Source organism: Pelodiscus sinensis, chromosome 3 (assembly GCF_052426305.1).
Source record: "Pelodiscus sinensis isolate ZL-2025 chromosome 3, ASM5242630v1, whole genome shotgun sequence".
Classification (NCBI taxonomy): Eukaryota; Metazoa; Chordata; order Testudines; family Trionychidae; genus Pelodiscus; species Pelodiscus sinensis.
Genome location: NC_143054.1, coordinates 187079344 through 187094475, shown reverse-complemented (window position 1 = coordinate 187094475; position 15132 = coordinate 187079344). Strand labels below are relative to the sequence as shown.

General features: G+C 42.6%; 1 protein-coding gene across 3 annotated transcripts in view; it reads right to left on the bottom strand.

Moving 5' to 3' along the window:
* The window catches only part of VPS54 (VPS54 subunit of GARP complex), an 82273-nt gene that overhangs the window by 65971 nt on the left and 1170 nt on the right, over positions 1-15132 (bottom strand). For all 3 annotated transcript variants that reach the window (XR_012903028.2, XM_075925590.2, XM_075925589.2), the window contains exon 2: positions 13238-13349. The gene's annotated coding sequence lies outside the window, so the exon portion shown is untranslated. The remainder of the gene's footprint in view (positions 1-13237; positions 13350-15132) is intronic.

Below are 15132 nucleotides of genomic sequence, written 5' to 3'. Positions count from 1 at the left end.
TTAACGCACCGGTGAGATCATGCTAATGAAGCGAGGGATATTTAAATCCCCGCTTCATTAGCAATTTCTATCGCCTACATTTGCATCCTAATTCAAACTAGGGAGCAAGTGTAGACGTACCCTAAGGGAAAACAATGCTTCCAGCACTACCAAATATCATTATTCATTACAATATACGTACACGGTTTTGTGCGAAATCTAGTCTAGGCAAAAATAAATACATACATACATAATATTACTACAAAGTAAATGTTGCTGCAGTAGCAAACATTAGAAAAATACAAACAATTGTACAGTTTAAATAATCTAGCCATTAAAAATCATGGAAATAGCAAGTTATGTAGCTACAAATATGGATAAATGTACAGTTTGCCATTCGCAAATTAAGTTTTGTTTATGTGAACATTAACACATTAAGATTGTTATTGTACTATCTAATGTTACCAATAATTTATTCACAAAATACTCGCTCAATAGTTTGTCTGATAACTAACTCCTCCCTCCAAATACATTATTTTAACCTGAAAAATATCAGGAATATCAAATCTTGTCTTTGGAGGAAGAGGAGGTCTGTAGGTATTAAGTGTGCATTATGGCTTTCACAGCATTTAGATCACTTGTTAATCTTTAAAAGACAGACCTTTACTTTTAAGTATTTGTTCATTTAGAATTAAACTGATGTTAATAAAAATAAGTCAAACAGTTTTAAACCGTGGGAGAAAAAAAAAACAATCACTTTCTCTCTCAATTAACCAAGTTTCAGGCCTTCTGGAAAAGCACCAGGTTGGGAGTTTTATTTTATGTTTTCAAGTTCCCTTACTTGCAATGATTTTTTAAAATTTGGACACTCTCTTAAAGTTTCGTACCTGACAATTGTAAAATCCAAATGGATGTTCCTGGGTACTTGTCATTTTTAGCATCTAAAGTGCTTCTGAAGTAGTCAGCCACACAGCAAAACAATGAGATTACGGTGTCAGTTTTCCAGAATTTCAGAACTGTTTCAAAGCATAACCATCTGGAGAAAATGATTTACTTAAAGTTTCTATGCTGCTATTTATTTTCTCTTGCTGTTGCCTCCACCACTCTGTCATTTTTATACTCTCAAATGTTTGTTCTTCCCTTGCCATATTTTTAACTTAGATATGTTTCTTCCTTATTTCAGCAGCTCCTCACCAGATACTAGCATTTACTACAGTCACATCTTTGTCACTAATCAAACTGATTCATGAACAAGAATGCTGAGAAAAAAAACATTATTTTAGTACTGCAAGAAAAATAAACATCATGCATTCCAGGGGGGAAAAAAATCAAGCCTCCTAAAGGAACATACAAAGTACTGGGTGTTAGGAGTTCCAGCAACTACAATAGTATGAAATGTGTGCATCAGCAGTATCTCTAGAGAAATTTCATGTTATGTGAATATTCAGCCATTATTTGTATTCATGCTGCGCATTAACTGAAACCCTTCTTAAAATGATACATGCAATGAAAAAATGTTGCTCTTGAAATCAAGTGTTTTGTGAGCCATTATTTCCCCTCTTCTGATAATTTATTTAAAACAATAAATTAAGGTGCCAGCAAAACAATGTACTTTCTAAAAACCAAAATTCAATTACCTAAACAGAAGTGAAATAAATGTTAACTACATTCAACAGGTACAAGATTTACAGTAAAATGTAAAGAACACGTTTTAACTCTGAAGACACACACATTTCAAATGTTTGTTTTTAAAACCAAGCATTGTTTATTTCTGACAGGTTTTTTTTATGGCTAACCATTGTCAAATATTCACATTACCTTTGTGCCCTTATTCCAGTCTTACAAAATATCAGAACAGAACAAAAAGGGAACACTAAAAATGCAGTAAAGGACTTTCATATCATTGAGCCGATTTCAAGGAGAATGTCAGGCAGCAGTCTTCTAAATGGCCTGCAATATGATGCTGTACTAAATTATTCATCACGTAACTGCTATAATTTAGGACCTTATACACAACAAACTTCAATGAGCTGCTGCATTTGTAAAAGCACAAACCTACTTATGAAACAAACAAAAAAACCAACACCCCACATGCTACAAAATTGTGGTTTTAACAAAACAGATTTAAAATCAGCCAAATAAGAACAGATTATGGAACAAAGAAGAAATGAATCCCTGAATCCCTTCCGGGTCAAAGAGATTACAAGTCAATGAATGGATGAGAATCCTTACTATTACCACATATGTACATACTAGTACCTGTCACATATGTTAATCTAATTGACCACTGAACTTGTAAATTGCAGTAACTTTCAGTGGTTCTCAACTCTTCCAGACTACTGTACCCCTTTCGGGAGCCTGATTTCTCTTGAATACCCACTAAGTTTCATCTTATTAAAAACTATTTTCTTACATACTCAGACATAAAAAACACAAAAGTATCAGTCACACTATTACTGAAAAATTGTTTAAATTTTCATTCATACCATACAGTATTTATATTTCAGTTCATTTATAACTATTTAATTCTCAGCATCTAGAATATAGAGACGTATAAAAAAGTTTTGTATGAAATTTTAGTTTGTATCAACTTTGCTAGTGCTTTATGTAGCTTGTTGTGACACTAGGCAAATATCCTTCTAGACGAGTTACAGCACCCCCAGAAGACTTCTGCCTATCCACAGGGATACACATACCTTTACTGTACTAGCAACTCTGAAATATGCATTGATGCAAACATCCTCCAGTTTAAATCTCATGGAAAACTAAACTCAAACGGGAAACAAAAATCAAGCTAATAGAGTGGAGAATTGCATCTACAGACTATTTAAATGCATTCCATTGTGTGAGACTTGTGCAATATAAACGGAGGTGCCCAGTCTCCTGAGCGTCCTCACTACAAGAGAATATGTGCTGCAATAACTACATGCAGCTGTGGGAGTTAATGATACTAATATTTCAGATGCTCTGCAATTAAGTACTGGATTAGATAAATAGTATTTCTAAAAAAAAATAATGTAATGGCATTTTGGCCAACAACTTGTTATAATCAAGCTTCAATGTGACAAAGTTTTTAAACCAATTAGACATAAGATATAGAAGAGGAATAAAAATACAACTAAGCTTTTCCAACAGTCCTGGGCCATTTTAAAAAAGGATAATTGCAATTGCAGAAGTGTCACAAAAAGAGAAGCACAACTGCAGTTCACAAGAAAATGAGAATTCACAAAACTGGGTGTTGTAATGCCAACAACTCAAGTATACAATTCACAGACTGAGATCCCTGTGGAGAGCCCAAGACATACACTTGCCATTTACAAGCTGCTCTGTTGCTTTTCAGTTAACAGAGTATCTGTAGTTCGTTTAACTTAAACCCAAGACAAAAGACTAAATCATCAGCACCATTCTCATATATCCTATATATGCCTTGAAAACTCAACTCACGTGGAAAAAATATCAGCCTCCATTTTAAAAAATAAGATCCTAGCCTTTCCAGTAGCAAAAATAACTTTACAAACATGAACCAGTGTAAATTGATTCAGTGTTCTCTTCCTGAGTCTGAAGACAGATAGTTCTGATACTACTCACAGCTCTGTCAAGCAGCAACAAGGCGAGAAGAGCGAGACTCCGATTAATATCACTATTGCTAGTTGGAGCTACATGGACCACAATGAAACTGTCAAAAATTACCTTAGATTCACATTACGGGATGCACACCACATAACACATTATGGGCCACATATGCGGCCCAGAATGATAAAGAGGCTGAGAGCCACTGGTTAGGGTGAGGGCGGGATAGCAGCTACAGATATCTGAGGACACCTACTAGCCAGAGACAGAAATAAAAGACAGGACCTCTAAACAGAGTCCTGGGACAACACCCTCATAGAAATTCTAGGGTCTTCCTGTTTCCTCGCTGATTGCAAGGAGTTGAGCTTCCCATACAATATCCATGACCTCCCTCTCCCCCCTCTTTCTATTGCTGTACTGGTAGTTTTAGCTTTCTGGCTAGGCAGTGTCTGAATTTGTCACTACATCATACAAGGTCCAGTTAACATAACATCTTTCTAATTCCACAATATAAAAATGATTATGGATGAAGTGTGTATCAACATTTATATTAAAATTGTATTGCCCTTCTCATTACAACTCATTTTCAATTGCTTTTCACTAACTCTGCCTGAAATGTTCCATGCTCTAAGTTTTAGCTAAAAAGATTAAGCTGTTTGGTAGAGTGAAGTTAGGGAGCAATCAATCATTTAGCCAAAATGAAAATGGTTTCTGACCATTAAATCAATGGTCATACTAGACCCACTAAATCAAACTATGGAAGCTTAATCACAGCAGCATCAATCTTCCAGGTAGTGAAGACATCGTCAGACTGAGGGCAGCCCCACCACAAAGTCCTCAGTGATGCTACTTTCCCCTATATGCTAGACCTCCTGGTGAAATACCCCAAGTTATACTGCGTCGTAGTATGCTGAGTCAGTCTGATGTTCCCACTGAATTGTGGGAGAACTTGTCTGTCCTTCCAGGTGCATGGGAAGATGGAGGTGGGGGAAGGGGGAAATCATGAGAAGGCACTAGAGGACTATCAGCACTCGAGTGATTTAGTCTGTGTCCTCACTGCAAGGTGGGCAGCTTATCCACCTGAGTAAAAGTGGCACCCAAATTCTAAAGCACCAGGTGAGAGGGCTGTGTGTGAGGATGGGCGTGGGATTAGGGATAACACCCAAATAAGAGCCTAAGTTAACTGTGCAGTGAGGACATACTCTGAGAAACAAGCAAGTATAATTTTGCCTACTTGTTTTAGAAAGTAAGTAAAAAGAGACTATGCCTACACCACAGGGGCTACAGGAGCACAGCTGCAGTGCCCTAGCCTCCAATATAGATGCATTTGTGTTGAAGGAAGAATGCTCTTGTTGACCTGGTTGCTCTCCCTTGCGGAAGCTATGTCAGCACAGAGGCAGGATTTGGGGGGAGAATTCTTCAGGCCCTAAGTGCTGTAGCTATGTTTACCTCACTTTTGAGTATAGATCAGGTTGCACAAACAACTAGGAATGGAACCAAGGTTTCTAACACAGTAGCTGCAAGTCACATCCACTTAACCACTGGGCCTTTCTAAATGAATGTATCAGACCTGTGTGTTTGCCTATGCTGTCTGTAACCACTGTTCTAATCAGCAGATCATACACACTTCAAATATGGTAATACTGGCAATTTTATAATTATGCTTCCATTGGAATCAGATGAAATGATATTCCAATAGTCTAATATCTCTCAAATATTCTCTATTTTGGATAACTGAAATTAATGCTATGAACCTTCTCTTACGTAAAAGCAGTGCAGTGTAATTTGGAGGGTTTTGTGGAGCACTATCAGACTGATTTGCCTTTCTATAAAACACAGACCAGTGGAAGAGTGGAAGAGCTGACTTTAAATGCACCAGTAAATATTGCTTTAAAATTACCTTTCTTATGCCTCACAATGAGTGACACTGTCAACTTGAAAGCTAATTAACATAAGAAACGAGTTAGAAAATGTTTCTCTCCCTTGTATGTGTTTAAAAAATCTACACAATCTCAGGGGAAAACAAATTGTATACATTTGTTGTCAAACAGAAAACAAACAAACAAAACAAACACACTTCTCTCATTTTTCAGTTGAAATAACCTTAATAGCAAGTAAAAAAAACAGACAAATATGAATTTTAAGTTGATGTCATCCCTTTAACATGTAAGAGTAGGACAGAATAAAAAATATGAAAAGGCTAGAATAAAAGCTTCACTGTATATTCTGCAGCTATAAGTATATGTGTATATATACAAATAGACAACTGCACACAGGACAGAAGAAGAATTTTAGGGTATTTCAGTATCCTTACAAACATGTTATTCCTAACTGAAATTTTACAGTTAATTCAAGTGCCACATGAATTGTCAGAACAATTCTTACATACACAATTCCTCTGTCATTTTAGTTCTCAATAACAAATAGCACTAACTTGAAATTAGGACTTTGTTACTGTGCTAATGGCAGACCTTTTCTGCCTATTTCTTTCAGGTGCTGAGATCCTAATTAGGCAGCTTAACTCTACAATATGACAATCATGGTCCACAGTTGTATAATTAATGGATACGTTCTGAACACATACTTAGGTCACTGTACAGCAAGTTCTTCAAATGTCAGATCTGATGGAATTATTTTGAATCACGTTACAAAGCATACAAATATTATATTAATCTGGAAGAAAAGGCCTCATGTCAGGCACACTGCTATATGACACTGTTTATTTTGGGGTAAAATATATTGCTCCCTTAGCTGGTATGATCTAGTAGTATTACACTTATGGTACCTTGCCCTCCTGGAAAAAGAATGAGAGAGAAGCATCTCACATTGCTTCACAGAAACACCTGTAGCTGTATGAAGAGCAATACTCATGAGCTTCATTAGGAGAGCCACCCAGAGCTCAGCTAAAAAAGGTAGTTGTAGTATGGGGTATTATAAGGAAGGAATGAGAAAATACTCCAAACATGGCAAAAAGGTTAAAATATTAAGGCCTTCATTTTCATGGCACTTTAAGAGCTGTTTGAGGCCCATCTCTACCCAACTCTTGTACAAATTAGGGCTACATACAGGCAGTGCTTACTCTAAACAGAGTTCCCCTGTGGAAAGGGAATTCTACACCTACTAGTATGCTGTTTATGCAGTGCAACGTGCCCACAGCAGAGACTGGGGTCTCAAGCTCTAACTTTCTAAAAGATAATGGCCAGGTTTTCAAAAGAGCTGTATATCCACACACAGGTTCAGCACAATCTGTAGCAGTTCAGCTTTCATCACACTGTCTCAATAATGGGCCTCCACTCATTTATGAGAGGTTACACAGGGAGTCACTTCTAAGGGTGGTGGCAGAAACAACATCCAATCCTCCGCTTCTCTCTGACCATCAAAAAAGACACCAATAAGTGTCTATTCCGAGGGTAGCTTTCGTAATATAAATACTTGACCCCTAGATGCTCAAGTGAGAGGATCGATTCTTTTCACGTAAACCACTGCACAGCCGGACGGTTTTAATTTTCTACTTATATAAATTTAAAAAGCAGACAATGAGCTTGTCATGTTGCAGAACAATACAATTATGACATTGTTTAAAGCAGATTGTCTTACAGCACTGTTTACGATATCATTTTTCAAAATATATATCCCCAAATGTTTGAAACATTTTCTATTATTAAAAGGGATTCAGTGTCACAGGAGAAGCAGCAACTGCTATATTAAAAGCTGTATACACATTTCTAGTCTCATCAAAGTTCTGCAAATCCCAGTTTTCAGGGTGAAATGTTCTAGGTTTAGTCTCCATCTGAAAGTGAATATTTTGGAACATTTGATCAAAAATGGCTCTGCCTTTTTTTGAATAGGAGGCACATGTAGCCATGACTCCTCCCTACAAAAAACACCCTGTAACTTTCTTGTAAACAACTCTAGAATTGAAATGGCTAGTATCAACAAGTTAATATTTGGCAGGTAAATGTACCTCGTTGAGAAGTACCTTTGAATGTTCTGATGAAAGTTACTTTTGATTTAACTGAATTATAGGCCTGTGGGGAAAAATCATTACTTTGCACACAGGCAGAACATCTTGTCATAATGTTCTCAACTTTTCCTCTACGCTACTCACATTAAATTAATTTGGGGCTCTCCCATTAACGCATTTTGGGATCACCCAAATAATGAACATTGGGCCTATTTCTTCACAAGTTTCTTTTGGAGCTGCCACCATGCTAGATATGAAGAAGGCACCATGTCTCTCTGTTCCTCTTCTACACAAGAGACTTCTATGCCTTGTTCTCTCAAAGCCTCGGTAGGAATAACAGAAGTGGTTTCCCAATAGTACTGTCCCTCTTAAAGGAGAAATAGTGCATGTGCAGTTTTAGTCCATACCCCTCCCTGCACTCCTAAAAAAGAGCAAGTAGTCCCTATGTCTCTCCTCCTTGCCTTCCCTACCCCCTATAGAAATCAGTGGGTCCCCAGCTCTGGGCACACAAACAAAATTTTACCCCAAGCAAGCATTTTTTTAAAGACTTAACTGAAGGTGAAGGATACATGAAGAGTAGGGATATGACTTCACATGTATCAGATACCTACCACCTGAAGAATGATAAAAGACAAGATACTGGAGGGGGGAATTCAGTAGGAAACCCAGCACTCTTCTCAACAGTGGGCTGGAAGAACCTCAGTTTCTCTCAGTGAATTTCTCCCCCCCACCACCCACCAACTTCACGAGGGAGGCTACTCCTATTTCCTATCTGCTTTTGACCAGATGGCAATAGATGTAGCTTTAGGCTTTCTACATTTTACTCCTATTCTCTCTACAGGCAGAAACCTGCTCTCAAAGGCTTTCATAGGAACAGGAACAGACCCCATGTCTACATCACATTTTCATGCGCTACACCAGTGTTTCTCAAAGTGGTCTGCGAAACCACTTTGAGAAACCTGCAAACTAGCTGCACCAGTGTGTCTCGCGGCTCCCATTGGCTCTGGTTTGCTGCTTGCAGCCAAGGGGAGACGCGGCAAACCAGAGCCTACGTAGCCACGGCGCCGGTAAGTAAACGCACCATGTGGACAGTTTCACACATCACTTTGAGAAACACTGCTCTAGAGGACTACCTCTTATTAAGATAGTCCTCCTCAGCCATTCTTACATACATTAAGTTGTCATCTTACGTAAATTAAGTTGTCCTGGGATAAGAGGGAAGATCCTTTCATGGATTGAGAACTGATTAAAAAACAGGAAACAAAGGGTAGGAATAAATGGTAAGTTTTCCGAATGGAGGGGGTAACTAGTAAGGTACTCCAAGGGTCAGTCCTAGGACCAATCCTATTCCACTTATTTATAAATGATCTGGAGAAAGGAGCAAACAGTGAGGTGGCAAAGTTTGCAGACTATACTAAACTGCTCAAGATAATTAAGACTAAAGCAGACTGTGAAGAACTTCAGAAAGATCTCATCAAACTAAGTGATTGGGCAACAAAATGCCAAATGAAATTTAATGTGGATAAATGTAAAGTAATGAACATTGGAAAAAATAATCCCAACTATACATACAATATGATGGGGACTAATTTATCTACAACTACTCAAGAGCGAGAGCTTGGAATCATTTGGATAATTCTCTGAAAACATCCACGCAGTGTGCAGCGGCAGTCAAAAAAAGCAAACAGGAATCATTAAAAAAGGGAGAGAGAATAAGACGGAGACTATCTTATTGCCCTTATATAAATCCATGGTACATCCACATCTTGAATACTGGGTAGACGTGGTCTCCTCATCTCAAAAAAGATATACTGGCATTAGAAAAGGTTCAGAGAAAGGCAACAAAGTGATTAGGGGTTTAGAATGGGTCCCATATGAGGAGAGATTAAAGAGACCAGGACTTTTCAACTTGGAAAAAAGGTGACTAAGGGGGGATATGATAGACAGGGCTCGACAAATACACTCGCCCACTCACCCGTGGCGAGTAGATTTTACCAGCTGGCGAGTGCAGGGGCAGACTGGCCCGGTGGGCCGTTGTGACAGGCTGGCCGAAGCCCGCACTACAGGCGGCACAGCCCTATCCGATCCACCGGCTGGCGGAGGAGTGGAATGCCGCTAGGAAGGGGGAAGTGCGGCGATTCTTGCCACCAAGCTGCCTGAGTGCAGTTCCAGAGCGAGGAGGCGGGGCATGAGCCAAACGGCGGGACGCCAGGAGATGCCAGGAAGCTGGCGTGACATGGCCCTGCTGATTTTAAAGGGCCGCGGCAGCTCGGCTCTGGCTGCGTGTCCCCGGGAGCTGGCTGCAGCACAGGCAGGCCCCTCCCCGTCCCGCCGGCTCCAGTCTTGCCACGGCCCCAGCCCCCTCACCGGCGAGAGACCGCTCCCTGTCGACCATCCGGCTTGCTCCTCCCACCCCGCGCCCCTTTGTCTCCGCATCGCCCATTCCCCACACTGCCCCTGCTCCCCTGATCCCCTACTGTCCCTCGTCCCTGCAATTCCCTGGCTCTGCGCCGCCCTTGCACCCCACACCCTGCTCTCCCTGAACCCTGCCCCACCCCCAGCTCTTGTGCTGCCGGTTCCCTGCACTGCTCCTAGACCCTGATCCCTCTGCCCCATTCCCATTCCCCGTGCCTCCACTGCACCCCGCACCCTGCTCCCCCCGATCCTTGCGTCCCTCTGGCTCTGTGCCTCACGTTCCCTGCGCCACCCCTGTACCCCCCCCCACTGTTCCCTCCACCCCTCTGGCTCTGTTCTGTCCCTGCACCCTGCTCCCCCTGTGGGTCGGGAGTGAGGGGTGCTTGTCCATAGGGAGGGGCTGGACAGGCCAGGGAAAAGGCTGCTTTGACCCAGCAGCGAGTGAAAGGGGGAGTTCACTTGAAGCGCCTTTGCATTTATGAAAAAAAACAAATGAAAATGCTATTTTCTATTTATAGGGCTAAAATGCCGGGACAAAAATGAAAACAAACACACAAAATCCATTGCAAAATGCAAACGTGTAAAAGACAAAAAAAAGGGGGGAGGGAATGTTTTGCTTGGGGCAGCAAAAAACCTACAGCTGGTCCTGGGCGAGGGGAAGGGGCTGGGCTGGGGGGAGGGGAGGGGAAAAATATGGGGAAGGGGCTTGTGCTGAGGGGAGGGGAGGAGGTCAGGAGAAGAAGAAGAAAGGGGAAGGCACCAAGGGACAGGGGTGCAAGAGAGACAAATCCCAGGGGGCCAAGTGCAGACAATGAGGAAAAGGGCTGGAGGGGAAGTGTCAGTGGGAGGGGGGAACAGGGTGATGCTGGGAGAGGAGAGGGTAAGGGCACTGGGGGCTAGAGGGGGGGGGAGAGGGAGGTGCTGGGAGAAGGCTTTAAAGAAGGGGTGGGCATGAGGAACGCGGGGATGGAGCAAGGCATGTGTGAGGGCACAGGAGCATGAGGAGAATGGGGGGCAGAGGGTGGTGAGGGGGTGGGTATCAGGGAAAAAGAGGGTAAAGGGGGCAGGGGCAGTGAGGGAAGGGGGAAGTACCAGGAGGGTGCAGGTGCCAGGGGATTCTGTGGGTGAAGCAGACGGGCAGACACCTGCAGGGGAGGGACCAGCACCAGAGGAGAGAGGCAGGGCAGGTGTGTAGAGGGAGGTGTTAGAAGAGGGGATGAGGAGGGGTAGCTCATATGATCAGAGTGGGGCTACTGGAGGAGCGGGCACAGGGGGTAGAGAAGGGCTGGTGGAGGGGGGCAGGTCTCAGGAAGGCTGAGGGCAGTGAGAAGGACAGGAGTCAGGACAGCAGAGGAGGGTGAGGGGCAGCAGGCACCAAGGGAGCTGATTGAGCAAGGGGAGAAGACATGGCAGCAGAGGGAAAAGGCAGAGGTTTATAAGATGTTTATTAATAACTTGGGTGATATTTATTAATAACTTATTAGTAATTACTGTTCTTATTAGGAATTTATGCCATTAAAAAAACACTTGGGGGGGGGGAGAGAGTGGCGAGTCTCTTTTTTGTCTGGCGACTAGGGTTTTCCATAATTTGTCGAGCCCTGATGATAGAGGTGTATAAAATCATGAGTGGTGTGGAGAAAGTGAATAAGGAAAAGTTATTTACTTGTTCCCATAATATAAGAACTAGGGGCCACCAAATGAAACTAATGGGCAGCAGGTTTAAAACAAATAAAAGGAAGTAGTTCTTCACACAGCACGTAATCAGCCTGTGGAACTCCTTGCCTGAGGAGGTTGTGAAGGCTAGGACTATAACAGGGTTTAAAAGAGAACTAGGTAAATTCATGGAGGTTAAGTCCATCAGGAGCGGCCCTAGACTAGCTGCCAGCAACTGGCGCTTTAGGCGAACCATGCAATCGGTGCCCCCACCTCCAAACCCTCAATGATATTGCGCCACCATTTGGCACCCCCAGGCGACCGCCTAGTTCCCCTATATGGACCGCCCGCCCCTGAAGTCCATTAATGGCTATTAGCCAGGATGGGAAAGGAATGGTGTCCCTAGCCTCTGTTTGTTAGAGGGTAGAGATGGATGGAAGGAGAGAGATCGCTTGATCATTACCTGTTCGGTTCACTCCCTCTGGGGTACCTGGCATTGGCCACTGTCGGCAGACAGGATACTGGGCTGGATGGACCTTTGGTCTGACCCAGTATGGTTGTTTTTATGTTCATGCTAAGTGGGTTGTGCCCACGAAAGCTTATGATACCATCTACATTATTTGGTGTCTCTAAGGTGCTGCAGGACCATTCGCTGTTTTTAAGTTTTTTCAGTTACAGACTAACTTGGCTACTACCCTTCTGAGGTTTTATACCTAGCTAGCTAGCTAAATAAATAATCAACATCACCCACAATTAAAGCCCTGAAAAGATAACAAATGGTGGTGAACAGACCCTTAGGACATGTCTACACTACAGGATTAGCTAAAATTAAGACACACAACTTCAGCTCATTAATTGTGTAGCTGAAGTACCTTAACTCGCCTTTTGGTGCTGTCCACGCTGCAGGAAGTCGAAGGGAGAACACTCTTCCTTCAACTTCCTTTACTCCCTGTGGAAGCAGAACTACCGGCATCGACCAAAGTGTCCCTCTCAGTTCAAATTAACGTGTCTTCACTAGATCCGCTAATTTGAACCTTAGAAGATCGACACCGGCAGCTTTGATCTTCTCTGTAGTATAGACATAAACTGAGATAAATACAAATGTTTATATACTTAAATCTAAACATTAATAATTTACAGGATTAGGACCACTGAAATTTAAAACCACAGAAAACCTACAAAATGCCAATTGTATAAAGAAATCCTTGAAAGATGTCAACAGTAGAAAGAAACTGAAAAGTGAAAGGTATATAGAAGGTAATCTTCCTACATTATCAACCAAAAAATAATAGTAACATATGCTATGGTATATAAATATATCCCATACATAAGCAAAATCAAGATATACTGTCTCAAGGAAAGAATCATTCCCTTTCCTCTCATATCACGTTAACCCTTTCTAAAATAAATCCTGTCTTTTGCTACTTAAGTTTATAAGTACTTATAAATCGAATATATGGCTCCAAATAGGCTATCAAATCTTTATCAGATTGCAGAAACAATTTTTTTTTTGCTTCTACTGCAGTACTCACCAAAACCATTAGGTCTTGTAAACCCATTGCATTTGTCTCAAATATAAACATGGTATTTCTTTATGCAGGGGTAGTTACTTATAAAATACACACCTAATAAATTATCCCACTAAGTCTACATTACCTTAGTGATAATACTCCAAGAATATCTCAAGAAGACAGTCTTCATATCTCTTTCAGTTCCATCATGCACAAAAAATTCTTGGTTTTGTAACTCACGAAAATATTTTGATGACCTAAAGAAAGAACTCCACATTAAACTAAGGTAGAGGGTCTGATAGAAGTGAATAAACCCAGGAAATTCAAAGTTTTTAAGTTGACATTTCCATGCTTAACTCAACTTTGCAGTAAGGAGGCAGACAGCACAATAGGAGTTCGGAATTCTTAGTTTCACACTAAGGTGATATTCAAATTTTAACAAGGAAATACAAATGTAAGGCATATGCAATGCAGCATACAGATCTTTGCAACATATAGGCCCATTGCTTTATAACCCCCACCTTAATGCTTACTTTTTTTTTTTCAAATACCAAACTACACAGCATATGGGCTTGGAAACAAAACTGCTTATGAGTGCGTTTCTTGGTAGCTGGTAAAAGGCACCATGGGTGTGTCTAGATTATAGGGTTTTTTTTTTTTTAAAGTAGCCTTTTTTCTAAAGTAAATGGAAAGAATGCAGCAGTTTTTTCGACCATCGAAAACCTCGTTTTATAAGGAATAACATCTTTTTTCGAAAGTGCTCTTTTGAAAAAAGGCTCTACGTAATGCAAACTGTGCTTTTTCAAAAGAGAGCATCCAGACTGCTTGGGTGCTCTCTTTCAAAAAAGCAGCTTGCTTTTTCAAAAGTACTGGTTGTAGTCTAGACGCTCTCTTTCAAAAGAGGCTTGTAGTCTAGATGTAGCCCATGTGTGATAACATGGAACATGCAATCTTATAGTTTAACTGGGTTCTTCGTGACTAAACTGAAAGGATGCCGAAGCACAACCTCTCTCAGCCAATTAAGAGATCAGCATTAAAAGGCTTCAAAAAGAACCAGAGAAAGTCATCCTCAAACTAGAAGACAATGTGGAGGGCTGGGGAAATAGTGACCCCTTCAACTTCTTCTCCCCAATCCCCAACACACAGACACACACACAGACACACACGCGCGCGCGGAAACAATGAGTCAAAACAAACACACCAAAAGCACCTGAAAATAACATGTAGGGAAAAAACATTACTTCTGTAAGATAAGAAGCCAGCCTGCCCCCAGGGATCACGATGTGAATAGCAGGAGAAAGGGGTGGGGGGTGAAGCGAGGAGCCTGTCCTTTGGAAAGTGGAGTTAAATGGCAAGTAAGGAGATAAACAACTGCATGGCTGTGTGGAGGGGTTGGGAGAAGGGAGGAAAAGGATCCTGTCTAGCGTCTGGGACTTACGACGCTGGAGGAGAGACACTTTGTCTCCTGGTGCAGTGGAAGGAAGGGGGAAGCTGGCTGGCTGAGCATAGGCACTGGAAGAAAGGTTAGGAAGCCACCTGTGCCCTGGGGCATGAAGGGGAAATGAAGGGGGCACAGCTTGTGCCCTGGCAGTGGAGGGGACGGGGTTCGTGGGGTGCAGCCCATGCTCTGGGGGGAGGGAGGACGGACATGGGGTGCAGCCCGTGCCCCGGAGGGGGAGGGGGGACGGACATGGGGTGCAGCCCGTGCCCCGGAGGGGGAGGGGGGACGGACAGGGGGTGCAGCCCGTGCCCCGGAGGGGGAGGGGGGACGGACAGGGGGTGCAGCCCGTGCCCCGGAGGAGGAGGAGGGGGGACGGACAGGGGGTGCAGCCCGTGCCCCGGAGGAGGAGGAGGGGGGACGGACAGGGGGTGCAGCCCGTGCCCCGGAGGAGGAGGGGGGACGGACATGGGGTGCAGCCCGTGCCCTGGGAGGGGGAGGGGGGACGGACATGGGGTGCAGCCCGTGCCCTGGGAGGGGGAGGGGGGACGGACATGGGGTGCAGCCCGTGCCCCGGAGGAGGAGGAGGGGGGACGGACATG